The sequence below is a fragment of the Sturnus vulgaris genome, chromosome 2 (assembly GCF_052056855.1).
Source record: "Sturnus vulgaris isolate bStuVul1 chromosome 2, bStuVul1.hap1, whole genome shotgun sequence".
In the NCBI taxonomy this organism is placed as follows: domain Eukaryota; kingdom Metazoa; phylum Chordata; class Aves; order Passeriformes; family Sturnidae; genus Sturnus; species Sturnus vulgaris.
In genome coordinates, this window is record NC_142244.1 from 50,647,346 (window position 1) to 50,662,510 (window position 15,165).

At 40.0% G+C, this 15,165-nt stretch overlaps 1 protein-coding gene across 5 annotated transcripts in view; it reads right to left on the reverse strand.

Moving 5' to 3' along the window:
* Positions 1-15,165, reverse strand: part of LNX2 (ligand of numb-protein X 2) — a 59,291-nt gene that overhangs the window by 31,726 nt on the left and 12,400 nt on the right. Inside the window, exon 1 of one of the 5 annotated variants that reach the window (XM_088159523.1) lies at positions 9,275-9,378. The exons of 2 other annotated variants lie outside the window; for them this stretch is intronic. The gene's annotated coding sequence lies outside the window, so the exon portion shown is untranslated. Of the gene's footprint in view, positions 1-5,723; positions 5,930-9,115; positions 9,220-9,274; positions 9,379-15,165 lie in introns of those variants that run through there. 2 more of the 5 variants (XM_088159524.1, XM_088159521.1) reach the window with 2 other exon arrangements.

The window sequence follows — 15,165 nt, forward strand, 5'->3', positions numbered from 1 at the left end:
TCCCTGACTGCCTAAGCTAGCTGGGAAGGGTCTCCTAATTCCCAAATTCCCCTGCTTTATTCAAATGCCACGGCTGTGAACAGGATCTCTGAGCAGTCAGGAGTGGATTGACATAAGCCTCAGGAAAATAAAACTAGACAGTGGTTAAACCCGTTGCTTAAAACCGCATCGTACACATTAATTAAACATTACTTCTTGGTTCCGAGTCCAGTATACTTCACAAGAATTACAGCATCAGGCTGATGACTTTTAACTGTTCTCAAAGCAGACTCTAACTTAAAAGAAAGAGTAAAAGACAGAAGAAATTAATAAAAAACATAATGAGAATAAATAGCTAGCAAACATCACCATAGGGGAAAAGTGTTATTTCCCATCTCCCAATAAGTATGACCTAGCTCATTAGATACAATCTCTGCTTTAATAATAAAGCCATATAGCAAACAAGTGAAGCAGCACTAGCAACATGTATTGACTTTACAATATCCATGTTAATTATACTGATATCCAGTATCTGATGCCTTGAAACACTACACTCCGATTGAATCCTTGTTCAGGTTTATCAGGCAATAATCCTGTTAGACTACTCCTCTTTTGAAAATGCAGACAAATGAAAGTTTTGTCAAAACATGGCACCTGGCAGCTCCAAGTCAAAAATCTACAAGAGATGGACAGGGCACAGCAATTAGCCTGAGACACTTTCTGCTAAGGCTGCAGCTCCACTGTCACTGAATGCCAATTACCCAATACACCTATTTTCTGTGCTGATTAGCAACCTTTTCCATGTTTTTAAGTCGTTCAGCAGAATGACTAGAATTTTTATATTCAAACTAAATAACACTGTGCCTGAATGGTGACTTTGTTCCACTGAACCACAACCAGGCAACATTGGGCTTTCAGTAAAACCATTTCTCCAGAGATTATTTTTTGCCTCTGTGCTAGTCTTTTTGTTCCATCAAAGGAATGCCCTCACAGACAAGGAGTCAGCCCCTCACCAGGTGTTGATATGGCATCATCACTGCAAAGGCAACAGGTCACAGGTGACAGTTTTTGTTCCTCGCCCCAGGGGTGAAGGTTTCTATATGCAATTCCTCAAAAAAAGTGCACACGCACTCCCTTGTGGGGATTTTCACAGTCCAGCATTTTTCAAGGATGCAACACGAAACTCTGCTTAAATCTGACAAATAAGGAGCATTTGGGGAAAATAACAGGACCGTAAATTGTGTTTTGTATTTGTGGAGTGCTGCGTTTCCGTGGCAACTGGGGGCTATGGGCTTTAATTACCATCGCATCGTTAAGGGTCCCTGCTGCACAGGGGCAGAGGCGCAGCCAGGCAGGGGGACCGCAGGAGCACCGCCTGCACTCCCCTCTCTGCCCCACAGCTGCCTGCGGAGGTCGAGGGGATCCGAGCAACCAGCACACCAGAGAGCAGAAAGATGCCTGGAATAGGGAAACCGAGGGGAAGCACAACAATGACCATCTTTAGGAGAGATGACGGATGATGCCCACCTCCCAAAACCACCACCTCAAAGCCAGGGGGATGCTTGACATCAGGGGATGACAGGAAGAAAGAGGGACTTGGTGCCCAGAGATAAAACAAGTGGGCAGAAGGTTTTTGCTTAAACAGGAAAAGATCCTGCTGCAGCCATCTTCTATGGCACAAATGGAATGGCTTCTATTTTGGGACCAGGGGATTAAAATAGCTTTACTTTAGTCAAATTGGTCCTGAATGAGACAGGAAAAATAAGGATAAGGACCGTGACTGTACGGAGGTCCCTGCAACGAAATATCCATTTTTTATAGCAAATACAGAGCTACATCTGATAAATCATCTCAGAATGGAAGAAAAGAAGACAAGTATGAATCTTTAACAAAGATACAGCTACACATCTACAGATTAAATTTTGCATAGTCCTGCTGAACAAGAATAACGCTGAAAAAGGAGGAAATATGACACATAAACCAAACCAGATTAGAGCCACCCAGGTTTGGATGGCCAGTCAGATGTCCTGGTCTGGAGGAAGCACAAACCTCACGGAACAACTTGAACTTGCACCCTCTCTTCTGCAGGTACTGCTGCCCACCCTATCGAGGTGTTACTCAAGTATCTGCCTTTCTCTGCCATCATGTTTCATAAGAGAGGTGGGAGCCACATTTACAATTTGCAAGAAGATGTATTTTCTGTAGGTACATTAAATTTTCTTTTAAGTGGAAGATAAAGTGCCTGTTTCTGGGGACTAACAGTGCTTTGTATCAGAAATCACTCCATGGTAGGAACCCCGAAACACAGGACAACCACCTGAAGAGTTCAAGGTGCTCCCAGGACTCTCAACAATTGAGTAGGTTTGCAACTTTTAGGCCTAAGTGTATTAAAAAAAATCTGCAAGAAACCTCCAAGTTCCTAAACTCGTTTCTGGATTTTTGCAGCAGTGAAAAAGTAAATAGAAAGAAACATAATTAAATAGAAGTGAAGAAGCTCAGACTTACCTGCCAGGAGACCCAATGACAAATTTCCTTCCTCGCACAAAAAGAATAAGGAAAGCAGTATTTAATTACTGCTGCTGTAACAGGTGGGCTTTTATATCCAGTGGAAATGAAAAAAGTACCCCAACAGTCAAAAACCCATGACAAGGAGACAATTAGTGAGGCTTTCTTCCTGCTGATGGAGCAGAGGAGAAAAGCAAGAAAGAGTAAAACATTTGCTTATCCGCCATGGATATTTTCTGCCGTGCAATCTGTCCACCAGCCCTTGCCATATGTGCCACCCTTTCTGCTGGGAGAGATGAAGGCAGCAGAAAGCTGTCCATCAAGATGCTAAACCTTCTGGAAAGCCCTCCCCTACGCACTTTGCCCTGAAACGGGGACTTTTGTGGATGAACAGAATACACTTAAACTAGATTAAACGTAGCTCATTCCTGGGTATGTACAGAGAAAATTTGATTTGATTAATTCAAATTTTAAGGAGCAGTAGTGGTTCAAAGAAAATAAAGGAAACTGAGAGCTATGTTCCCTTTTTCTGCACTTCTTTATAACCAGCCCCCATCTCTGCGGGTGTGCACGGAGGAAATTCAGGGAGACAGCACTGGGATTAATCACGAAATGGCTTTGATGACAGAGAGAAGCTGGGGGTGGAGGGGTGGAAAGGATAAAAGAACTTTCTGAATAGTTAAATTGTAGGACTTAACTATTTTCATGGAGAAACACCATCCCATCTCTTCCTTCAGGCGTATGCCACCTTGCATAACTTGTTACAGCTGGTTTCCCCCATCAATCACAACTTGAGTGATGGTGAAAGCTATTTTCAAAGGTAAACTATGCCGTTACTAAGCAGTTTTTTAGCTTAGACGTAGCACAAAAAGAAATGAAGCTACCTCCTAAGCTAACAAAAACCTCCAATCTCTTTGAAAACAGGCATTTCTAAGACAGAGCCAAGAGGACATGGCTGAGAGACAGCTCAGATAAATGATAAGCCAAACACTGTCCTCCTGCAGGAAAGGAGGTAGAGTCCTCTGCAGGAGTGAGTGCCTGTGCCTTGCAAGGAACCCATGACAACCCATGGCCAGAGGAAGAAACTTGAAAGTACAGCAGAATGAGTGCAGAGAATGGTCTAGACTTGGTCTGAAGCTTGCAGTTTCAATTTTCAGCCTCAACCTGCCAAGCCTCAGCAGCTAAGGAACATCACTTGGTGAGCTAAGTCAAGCCCCTAAACCGGTCTGCCCTGTCTAGAGACTGCTTATTTTGTATCTAATGAAATAAAACAAGTATCACCACATCAGAACTCTCAAAGAAAAGAGGAAAATAAGAGCCTTCTTGAGCCCATAGTCAAGAGTATTGAACTCAGACTATCTACATGCAAGCCAAATTATGACTTGCCCATGAGCAGGAGTACTGCATGCCGAGTGACTGACTCACCACCACCACTGCCTCACTTGGTCTGCAACCCAGCACAACCAGGGATCAGGGAAAGCTGGGCTGGCTCTGGCCACCACTTGACAAGCAGGTGACTCATTCCAAAAGCACTGCCATTCCTGAGCAGTCTCTGCTCATGCCTGGGAATTACATTAGGATGCCATGCACTAGCCATCACTTGCATTAACTCCACAATAAAAGCAAGTTCTTAGATTCTTAACACTTCAGGATGATGGCTGTGCCTCTCTCTATTAAGTCTGCTGAAGACATTTCACTTTGCTGCTGCACATAACTTAATTTCCAGTTAATTTCCAGGAGGAACTTCCCTTCTGATACGTGTAACAAGCTGGCTGACCCAGCTTTGGGCATGCAAAAAAGACAGAACATGATGTACACAATACCCCCATATTATTTTGTAGGATGCTTTTCAGAAATTAAAACCTTTACATTAAGGCCTTCCAGTTAGGCTACCTACTTACTGCAACAGATACACTCTGTACAGATACTGAAATTAAATGGCTCCACACATCAGCAAAATTTACATAATAAGAACATGTTAGATCTCGAAGTTGTAGTCTTAAAATATACAAATATTATCTTAAATAAAATCCATTTGAATATTTTGTATGTAAACAGGTCTTTACATACACAGTAGACTAGTGCTTGATCTGAGGCCTCCAGACAGGATTCAGAAAAGGAAGTGGACATTGAGTTGACTATGTAAAATCCAGTCTGGTTATATGTATCTAACAGACACAAAGAATATGGAAGCAAAGATTGCATTTTCTTTTAGTCCTTCTGTAGGAGCCATATATTCTCAACTTCAGCCCTTGTAATTACAGAGCCACCAAGAATGAGACAATAACTGTTGAATGAAAAAAGACCCAGACTTTTTCCAAAAACACTTCTCTATTTTTATTAGAGCTGTTTATTTCACATTCCCTATTAGCTTGGCTGATTGCATATTTTATATATATATGTACACACACACACACAAATATATGTTAAAAAACATAATTTGGTAGCTATTACATAGGTTAGCTTCTATGGTGCAGCTCTTTACCTGCCTAAGGTGCAAAGTTTGGCTGCTTTCTCTGAATCCTGTTAGTGCCCTCAGAAAGAAGCTACTTCAGTGGTAACACTGCTGGAAAACAGTTCTTTAAGATTCAAGTGAGAAATGTTAGCAAAGCTGCATAGTTGCACACACACAGAGCAGGCCAGCAGGCCCTGCTATGTATTCTCACATGAGTGACAAGGGCTAAATATTAAGCAGCAATCTAATCTCCTAACTCTCCATTGCAGAATGAATAATGTGGAAGAGGGAAAGCTCAACTGCTGTTACTGTATTTCTGTCTGCTTTTCTTGGTAGTCTCATTCTCTTTAAAAAAGGTAATATTCCTAAAAAAAGGCAAAAAATTAAAATCATTATCTTCTGAGTAGCAAAAATTAAAACTAAAGAAAAAAGAAATTACACTAAAAACAAGTAAGTGGCAGCATCTATGTAAAACGACAAACTGGCAGCCATATGCAGAAATTATACAGAAGAGATACATTAATAGAACTATAAATCAAGAAATAAACGACAATAAAATTGCTCAATAAAATAAAGTCCTCAGAGAAGGCTACAGGCAAACGGGGAAAGCTCAGAAGCTTGCCAGGGTGGGGAGGCATCAGGGCTCCAACTGCTACACTCATCTAGCAAACAAAACCCAAGTCATTAAAAAAAACAAAGGCATGAAATTACGAAAGAAAAATGCATTTCAGTTCTTAAGATAGTTATCAACGAATTTGCAAAATATATACAAGATATTACTCACATCAGCAAGGAATTCCAATTCACCACGTTTTGAGAAAACAGTGGTAAAGGAGAACTGTGCTAAAAAGTCCTACCAGTTCAGATTCCTAACTTCAGGCACCACTTTTCTGTATCCATGGTCAAAATGGTTGCAGCAACAGAGGCTGACAAAAACATGCTACATCGGGAAGGAGCCAACCTTCTCCTCCTCCTCCCTGTCCAATCTCTTCTCAGCAGGCTGAAATTTTGCATCTGTGGGGGATGATACAATTTTCGCTTCCTCATTTATTCTATGTATTCAACCCTTAAGAGCTAGCTTTTAAAATACCAGTCTTGCTTTGAAGGATATTACTTCATTAGCAGTGCTTTTGGAAAAAGGTCTTTAAAAGGCAGACGACTCACCCTCTGGAATATCCATCTTCTTTGCACTCCCTAACCACAATTTTCATTTTCCCAAACCAAGCACTTCTCAACAAGTTAGGCTAGGTTCACAGACATAAAAAATTAAAACCACCTTTTATTTCCATAATTTTTTTAAACTCCCAACTCATACTAAACACTTTCACATGTTTTATGCCAGATGCTTACATGAAACTATTTTTTAAACTTTATAAACTTTATTTTTTAAAATTGCTACACTGTCCAAAAGCCAGAAACCACTCCAGGCAACACTCCTGCTCCATTGGGAGCAAACGAACCCAAAGTATCATGGTGTCTCCAAGGTAAGGATGAACATTCCCATGGGATGTATTTCTTTTCCTCAGAAAGCGGTGCTGTGCACAAAGATTGTGGGATGCCAGAAATGCAACACGAGGATCAGAGGGGCTGTAGACACCTGCCTAGCTTTTGCACAGAGGCAGCAGCAGTAGCTGCTGTGTTCATAAGACCAGGACATCTTCACACAACAGACCTAGCATGCAAGAGATTATCTGGAAATAGCAGACTTCCAAGCTTTTTTTGCTCCTATGAGCAGCAACAGGGATTCAAGGAGTTACTCGGAAGCTCACCTGAAAACTGCCTGTTTGTAAAATCCAGATCTTTTAAGAAGTAACTCAAACTTACCATCAAGTTCAGACTAGTGCAGTGACTTAGAGGAATGGGATCTAGTTGATCAAACAGATAATGCCACAAGTCATCTTCATTTGGCAGTCATTAAAAAAGCTAAGGAAGACACAGAAAGCAAGTGCACACTATCCTGAGAAGGATCCCTTCTGCAATAAGCTTCTAATACAGGGATGTATGAGGGAACTCCCACAAAAACCCCCAAACAATAGTCTGCTCTGTAGTTACTAGCTTCCACCTGAACACAGACATTCTTTTTGCACAGAACCAAACTTTTTGAACTTCAGTGAAGAACTGTTTAATGCAGCAATAAGAAAACAGCCTTGATTTTCACTGATTGTCAGAGTTAAAAAGCTAATAGTTTCAATTTAATGAATGAAGAGGAGGGCAAACAGGGTAATGAAAAGCCTTTATCCTATCCTTTCTGCGTGCAACATGAAAACCAGAAGTGCAGGCAAGAGCACGATGAGAGTTTCATTCAAAGATGACAACTTGCTTTAAAAGCAGAAGGCTCAACTACAAGCAAACTGCCTCTTAATATCAGAAACAATAGATAATATCCCAGGCAACTTGACACTGTAAATAAAATATACAAGGAGGACAGAGTCATGAAAAGGCCATCCTAGCTGAAGAATTTTAAGATGGAGAAGATAAAACTACTTATAGAACCAAGGAGTTACACTGGAAAGGTACTGCAATAATACATCCTACTTTGGCTAAAGGGAGTTATTTGCATATATTTTCCTTTTTAAACTTCAGGACTAGAAATGTATGAACTCAGATTTACTGCTTGTCCACACAGACCAGTTTAACTGAATATTAAGTTTCAATAAAGTTAAATTCTGAAACGATACTTTGCTATTAAAGCATGTTCTGTTGCTTTAGCTAGTCCTTATTACCAAATGGAATATAAAACAGAAAGTGTTTACAAAGACTCTTTTTGTTTCCACTGAGTACATGAAAATAAATCACTGCAGCTTTCTCATATATAATAAAAGGTGCGTTTTTTTCCTAGATGATAGATTTGGAGAACAGTACATCTGCTAAGGCTCCGTCTGGCTGGAGACCCCCGTTTTCTACTGGCCTCCTGACTCCTTTCAAACTTGCAAATGCAATCAAAGGGGTGCTTTGGCTTAGAGATTACTAGTTAGTTCAAAACTGGGGGCCAAAGTGTGCAATGAAGTTGCTATAAAACCTTATCCCAAATAACTGGGTTTAACATTGATACACAGTATGCTTGGTACACACCAACAAAACCACTGAACCTCTCTTCAATTAAAAAAAGAACAACTCCTGACAGCCTTTGCTCTTCCATTTTTCTCTTCCCTTCCTTCCCCTCCTCAAATCCTGGAAAAACAGCAAAATGGGAATTATCCTTTCAGACAAACACTTCCACTTGGAAACATTAAGCACAGTTTTTTCAAAATTCCTACACATCAAAAAATCCTGAAGGCAGATTTAGTGAAAATAAAAGGAACAAATGCCTGAATGATCTTCAGTTTCTCATTCTGTTTTTCAGAAGCATATCATCCCGTCCTGATTTTTTTAAAAGCCTTAATCAAAGGACTTGTGTTACTTAAAGTCTGCATGCTCTGCACAGCACCTGGCAAAATGAGCAACCTTTTTTTTTTTTTTTTGCAGGGCGGTTAATAAAAGCTACCTGGAAGTTTACAGGGTTTCTAGGATGCCCAGTGGAAAACCTTATGGTTAACTACAACTATTACTACATACGTATCCTAGGAGACCAAAGAGCTTTCACATTTAAGAGCTTATTTCCCAGCCACCCTTTCGATACACATCTCATGCAATTATAAATAATACAAATAGCCATGAGAAAGGAGGACAGTAGTTTAATTTCAGGCAGAAGGTACACAGACCTCCGCTTGTATCTGCATAAATATTTCATTTTATTTCACTTCTTCTCACTTCCTGACTACAAAGATACTCAGAAAGATTATCTCACGCAATTATTGACGTGTGTTTTTAAAACTGAATTTCACAACTGTGCAAAGCTAAATTTTTTTATCTTTAAAAATTCACACACATACATACAAATCACCAGAAAGAGCCTTTGTATTTAGTAAAGTGAAATCTAGATTCCTGACCACAACATTCAGAAAAGCATCACCCTGTTAAAAAAAAACAAACAAACAACATACCAGAGAACCATATAATTTAGCAAAATGCCTAGGACAAATTTATTTAAAAAAAAATAAACAAAAAGCACAAACCAGCTAATTTAAAAGAGACTCACTTTACACTTCATGTATGAATAACCTATGCATTTGAAACAAGCCGAATCAAAAGCATCCCCCTCATTTCTTGTTTGTAATTCTCATCATAGGGTCTAACCTGCAGTTAAGGACTTGGCACCCAGTCTCTTAAAAGGAGCATCCTTAAAATGCCGAGCAGAGCCCTGGAAACACCCTGGTACGATGCCTTGGCAGCCAGAACCCAGGATCTGTTACACAACCTGCAACACAGAGCACGACAGCCCCTTCCCTTCATCACCTTTTTAGTCTACATTTCTTAGCCTTTCATCCCAGTGGAGGCGAAGAGGCAACACAGAACACCTGCCCAAGAGGAAAAGAAGAATATACTGTTGGTCTCCTGGAGGAGGGGATATCACATGACAACAGGGAACTCCAAGGAAAAAGGTTGTCGGCGTGCTGGTATACACAAATTAATTCACCAGTGGGTAATTAAAACAGGACCAGTTCCTCCTAAAGCCACTAAGCAGCTCCCAGGGTTTTATTTCCTTAAAGTAGCAAATTAGTCACCTAACCTCACACGAATACGAGTGATGCCGTAACAGCTGTGGCTCAGCAAATACTAACCAGAGCAGGAGCCAGTGTAAAAGATCTGCAGGCACTTTCTTACACCGTGTCCTTTTCAAAACCTAAACTTAACATTAAAATTAACTGCGGGCTAAAATGTCACCAGCAATTTCTCATGAATGCATAATGAAACACTGCTAATCCACGTAGCACTTCAGCTTTGTAAGCACACCCCAGAGTGTGCAGAGATGACCCACCCAGGAACCCTTACAGGAACTCCATGCTATGGTGGCTTTACAACACAGATGGGACATGTTGGGTCCCTGTCATGCTATATGCTATAAATACTATGTAAAGCAACACAACGTTTGCAAGAAAAACAACAAAGTGGATTATGTAACATTCTTTTCCTTTCTTCCACTCCTCCATTTAAGAAAATTCTGTTTTTTCAAAGAAGAAAACTAAAGTGAAATATTGAAACTGTTCACAAAACTGCACATACTTTCTGAAAAAGTCTCAATTTCTGTATAGTTTTATAATTCAGTATCTCAATTCTGAAAGTGAAGTGTATTCAAGGCAGAAAGCCTGCTTTACATCCTGAAACTGCTTTACTTTTGTCGATTAAAAAAGGAGTGGAAAAATTACTATTATTTTCTTTCAAATTAATTAAGTTTCTGGCTTTTTGAATACTGTAAAATCGAGCTTATTTGCAGACTCACAAATTACAAACAACTATCTTCCACAGGAGCTTATGTAAAGTCTAGTAATTCTACTTGCAAATTGAATACTTGAGTATTATTTTTCCCTTATACTGGACATAATACAAATTACATACAGGAGAGCTGATGATCAGCTAAATATGATAACCACCATATCCCTCAAGACCGCCCTCTTCCTTCATTTAGTTCCATGAAGTGGATGAAAAAAAAAAACAAACCCAAATCTACAAACACCAGGATAAATGAGCAGTACAAGAGTGTTCTCCAGCAGCAAAGTGTTCAGTTTGAGGTCTCAGTGGATGCTTCAGAAGACTTCAGGGTGGCCTTTATAATACACTCCACTTGAGAAAACATGACTGCAAAGTAAATCATCCTTATGAAAAAGCAGCAAAACTGTTTTCCTGCCTTTTCTTGGCTTGGTATGGCTTTAAACAAACAGGCTTGGATAAACAGCATAATGAAGAGGACTGATGTCATTCTGGTTCACAGAAGAACTGCACGGCCTAGATGAGACATCACCCCTGGTGAGACCATCAGGCCAGTTAAATAAATTGTCCATCAGAAGTGAGACCCATTCTGCTCCTTCCCACGAGATAAAACCTGTCATGGTATTTCAAAGACATAGCACTAAGAAAACTTTTGACCTCTGCTAGAGACACTTCCAACAGCATTAAAACGACAGTGTCAATGATATTTATGCTAAGCTAGCAGCGTTTTCTTTGGGATTTTACATCTACTTGTAATACCCCATTTCAGCTGAAGAACCAACACAAACCAATCCCAGCTACTGTACTCCTCTATGAGCACACCAGTACTACACCTACGTGGGCTTTCTTCAGCACACGTCATTAATTAAAATGAAGTCATAGCTGGAAATGGCATTTTCTAAGACAGAATGATTTTTACCATGAGGATCTCAGCTGTATGGACGGCGTGGTGAAACACCACATGGCAAAGGAAGGGAGTGTAAGCACAGCCCTTACCCTGACACACAAAAGCTGCTCCACAACCCAGCCCTGCTGCCACAAGCCTCCCTCTGAACTGCAAGCATCAGCACTGCTCCTTCTACTGAGGAAAGCAGAGGAGGACAGTCAAAATCTGCCTGCTCGGCCAACGGGCTGAACAAGAATTCTGGGTGTGAGCCCCAGAAATGCCTGCAGAAGCCATGTCTTCAAAAGACCTGAGTGGCCAAAGGAAGCCTGTTCTCCTGAAGTGTTGAACCTGTTCCCTCCAACAATGTGAGCCTGTTTAATGCACAGGCTCTACAGCTTTAGTAGTACTTTCCAACACAAAATTTAACATTTTAAGATTCCATTTAAACTAAGATATGACACGTGATTGCAAAGAGCAGTTGAATAATGAGATTTACGGGAAAGAAAAACCTACCACAAAACTCCATATTATACTACCCTAAAAAAAAAAAAAAAAAGGCATTTACAAAGGAAGAGGTAAACAACTTTTACCCTCATTAAAAAGTTGAGAAATGCACACACCACCACTAAAATATAATTAATACACAGCCTTCAGGAGAGTCCAAAGGAGCAATTTAATTAACCACCCACTGATTTCATAAATGACAAGAACACACAAAGGTAATGGCACCTTATAATTGAAAATGTCCTGTTTATTTAGCTGAGCAATTGTGCTGGTCTATGTTGTGCATAAATATGAGGAAACATATTTTCAACTCATGACATTTTAACTTTGTAAGGTGTAACAGAAAAACATACTGCCCATAATACAGTCACCATATACTCTACTTATTTAATGCCTTTACCCAATAATCTCTAAGTCACTGATAATCATAAAGGTTTTAACCTTTACAAACTTTTCTGATGGGCTTTTTCCATGGCCTCTTCAGAAATGTGGAAGAGCTGAAAGAAAATAAAAGCCCAATTTTGCTGGTATGCCACTTCAAACAAACTATTGCCTCATCTAGGGACTTAGCTTGTATCTGTAGTTCTGCCATTTTTGTACAAAGGGACCCTCTGTAAGCACCATGAAATATTTCTGCTGATGATCTTCTAAACTAATTTTCTCACTTTCTTTCTTTTCTTTCACATAAAGAAAGCTTCCTTTCAGCCACTACATCCTTTGTAAAGGCTAAAGAGAAGCAGCTCTCACCAAGGTACGAAAAAGAACTTAGCAAAATATGTGAAAGGCTCTTGCCTGCTTTTTTTCATTGAACCTTTCAGGGATAAAGCTGGAATTAATATTCCTTTTTGCATTCACAAAACTCAAAATGGCTTTGTGCTGCTACATTACAACCATCAAAGTCTATTTGACTGAACATGAAACAGAGCAACATCTGAATTTATGAGCTGTTCATCTCCCTATCTAATGGACACATTAGAAGCATTCAAAAGAGATGTGGAGAAGGCCCAGAGAGGGGAAAGATGATCAAAGGACTGGAATGTCTGCCATATGAGGAGAGGCTGAGAGAACTGGGTTTGCTCAGCCTTGAGGAAAGGCTTAGGGGAGACTTTATCAACATGTTCCAGTATTCAGAGGGTGGCTACAAAGAAGCTGGAGACTCCTATTTTATAAGTAGACAAATGGAAAATATGAGGGGTAATGGGTACAGGCTACCTTTGTGAAGATTCTGATTGGATACAAAAGGAACATTTTTCACAAGGAGAACATCCAGCCATTGGAATAATGTCCCCAGAGAAATGGTGGATTCCCAGATGCTGGACACTTTCAAGATGCATCTGGAGAGGGTGCTACACCATCTTGTCTAGGCTATGCTTTTGTCAAGAAAGGTTGGACCAGATGATCCTTGAGGTCCCTTCCACCCTGGTATTTTCTGATTTTATGATTTATACTTGCTTTGAGGCATACATAATTAAAATAACAGACTGAAGAGATTCTTCAGGCATAAAAGCCTCCATGGCAAAGCTAACTTGCCATACTTTTAAAAGGCTTTCCTTACAGGATTCAACAACATACCATACAATGATCCTCAGCAGTCCAACACCACCACAGCAGCAGGGTGTACAAGAATGGATGTGGCTACCTTGTACATCAGTCTCACATCTCTCATCCCACCTGTCCCCCTTATCAGCCACCATGCAATGACATCAATGACTTTACAGAACATTGTCTTCCTGCTCACTTAACATAGGGAAAACATTCCTCAACAGAAATTGCAGCATTAAATGTTGATCCCAACAGCATCACTGCACAATGGAATACTTGAAGCAATTAGTTCACGTGTACACATTAAATATACGTTTCTGCAATTCTGGGTCCAAGAGAGAAAGCTTTACCTAGTGTTATTAGCTGGTCATGCTTACTGCTCCTAAGGGTTTCCCATCATTAGGTGTTTATGATATTTACTCAGTCTGTAGCAAACTGTTACCAGGCATACCTAGCTGGATTAGCTGCCCATCAGTTATGCCATCAGACCTGTAAACATCTTTTTAAAATGATTAAAGCTTCCATTACATTTATGCATTATGGTTTACTTACCAATCAGATGAGGAAAGAAGAGTTCTTGAATAAATACCATAAAGCATCCTCTAACATTTTTTCTAAGCTCTTTTCTTTTCAAAATCTTTCCAGCTTTCAGTGTTAACTGAAAACTTTCACATCAGAAACTGGCAGGTTCCAGCTACCACCTGTGCCTCACACCCCAGCAACAGCATCTTTGAGTTCCTTGTTACAACTCCATTTGGTCCTCAAAGGACTTTTGGGCACATTACTACAGGATTGAGCACAGCAGTGTCTTCCAATGGTTAATCATGGCAGTTGCTGCATGTTTCCAGGATGCATTCACCCTGTGAAAATGGTTTAGATTTACTGCTTCTAAATGTTACAGAAGATACACTGCTTAGATTCTAATACATTGTTCAACTGCCTGCAGCTCCCAAAACTATCTAGACTGCTCAAACTGAGTTGTTTCTAATGTTTACTACTGAAATGAACTTAATCAGACATAGTTACCTCCTTCCATGCCATAAACACATTTTGAAAGAAAATCAGACTCCACAAGTCTCTGAAAGAACTCCATTTACCCATCGTATTTCTCCCTAACAACCGCACTCAAAGTTTCTCCAATGGTCTTACCTGCAATAAGAGCCCACCCATTATACACAGATTCCACGTGCTAAGTTAATGAGGTAAGAAGCATTAGGAAAGATACTGACCACAGCTAGAAAAAAACCTTTATCATACTATACTTGTAACAAGTGTTGTGCTCCACTGGGAAAAAGCTCTCAAAGATAAGCAGTGTTTTGTAACTCACCAAAAGTCATTGTGGATGCAGGACAGATGGACAGTAACAGTGAGTCCTCACTAGCACAGAAGAGCTCTTAATTCTTCACAAAGTATCAGAACTTCCCATTGCAGCAAGCAGAAATACTGAATCTTGAAAGCTACCTTCCTCAAAACCTTCCTGTAGGAACTCCTGTATTGCCTGTTTCTTTTTAATTGGGTTAAATGCTGCCTATTTCCCCCCTACTGTTAGGAAGATTATTTTTTCCTTTATAACAGCATTCTTCCAAGTTCTTTCCTACATAAGTTTGAAGAGAGAGCCAAGGTGGTCTGCAGCTTGTTTATGAAACTGGCCCTCACTATCTCCCCAGTCAGCTGAGAAGGACAGGCAGTAGCTGGCCATCCTCCCTCCCGAGGTGATCCCTCAGACTACTTCTACGGGATGTGGGATGGATGCAAGGAGATAATTTATTAAGTTATCAAAATACACACAGAAAAATAATTCATTTTAAGTATTACACGAGGGATATAAGTAGTATATTAATTGCATCTTCTAGATTAATTCCTAATTCCATCAGGTCATGGCACAGTGAAGTAATTTAAATCAAGAGATTTAACAGCATTTTGCATTGGTTTAATAATGCTAAACCTTACTGTATATATTCAAGTATTTAACTCACAAGAGTTGTGT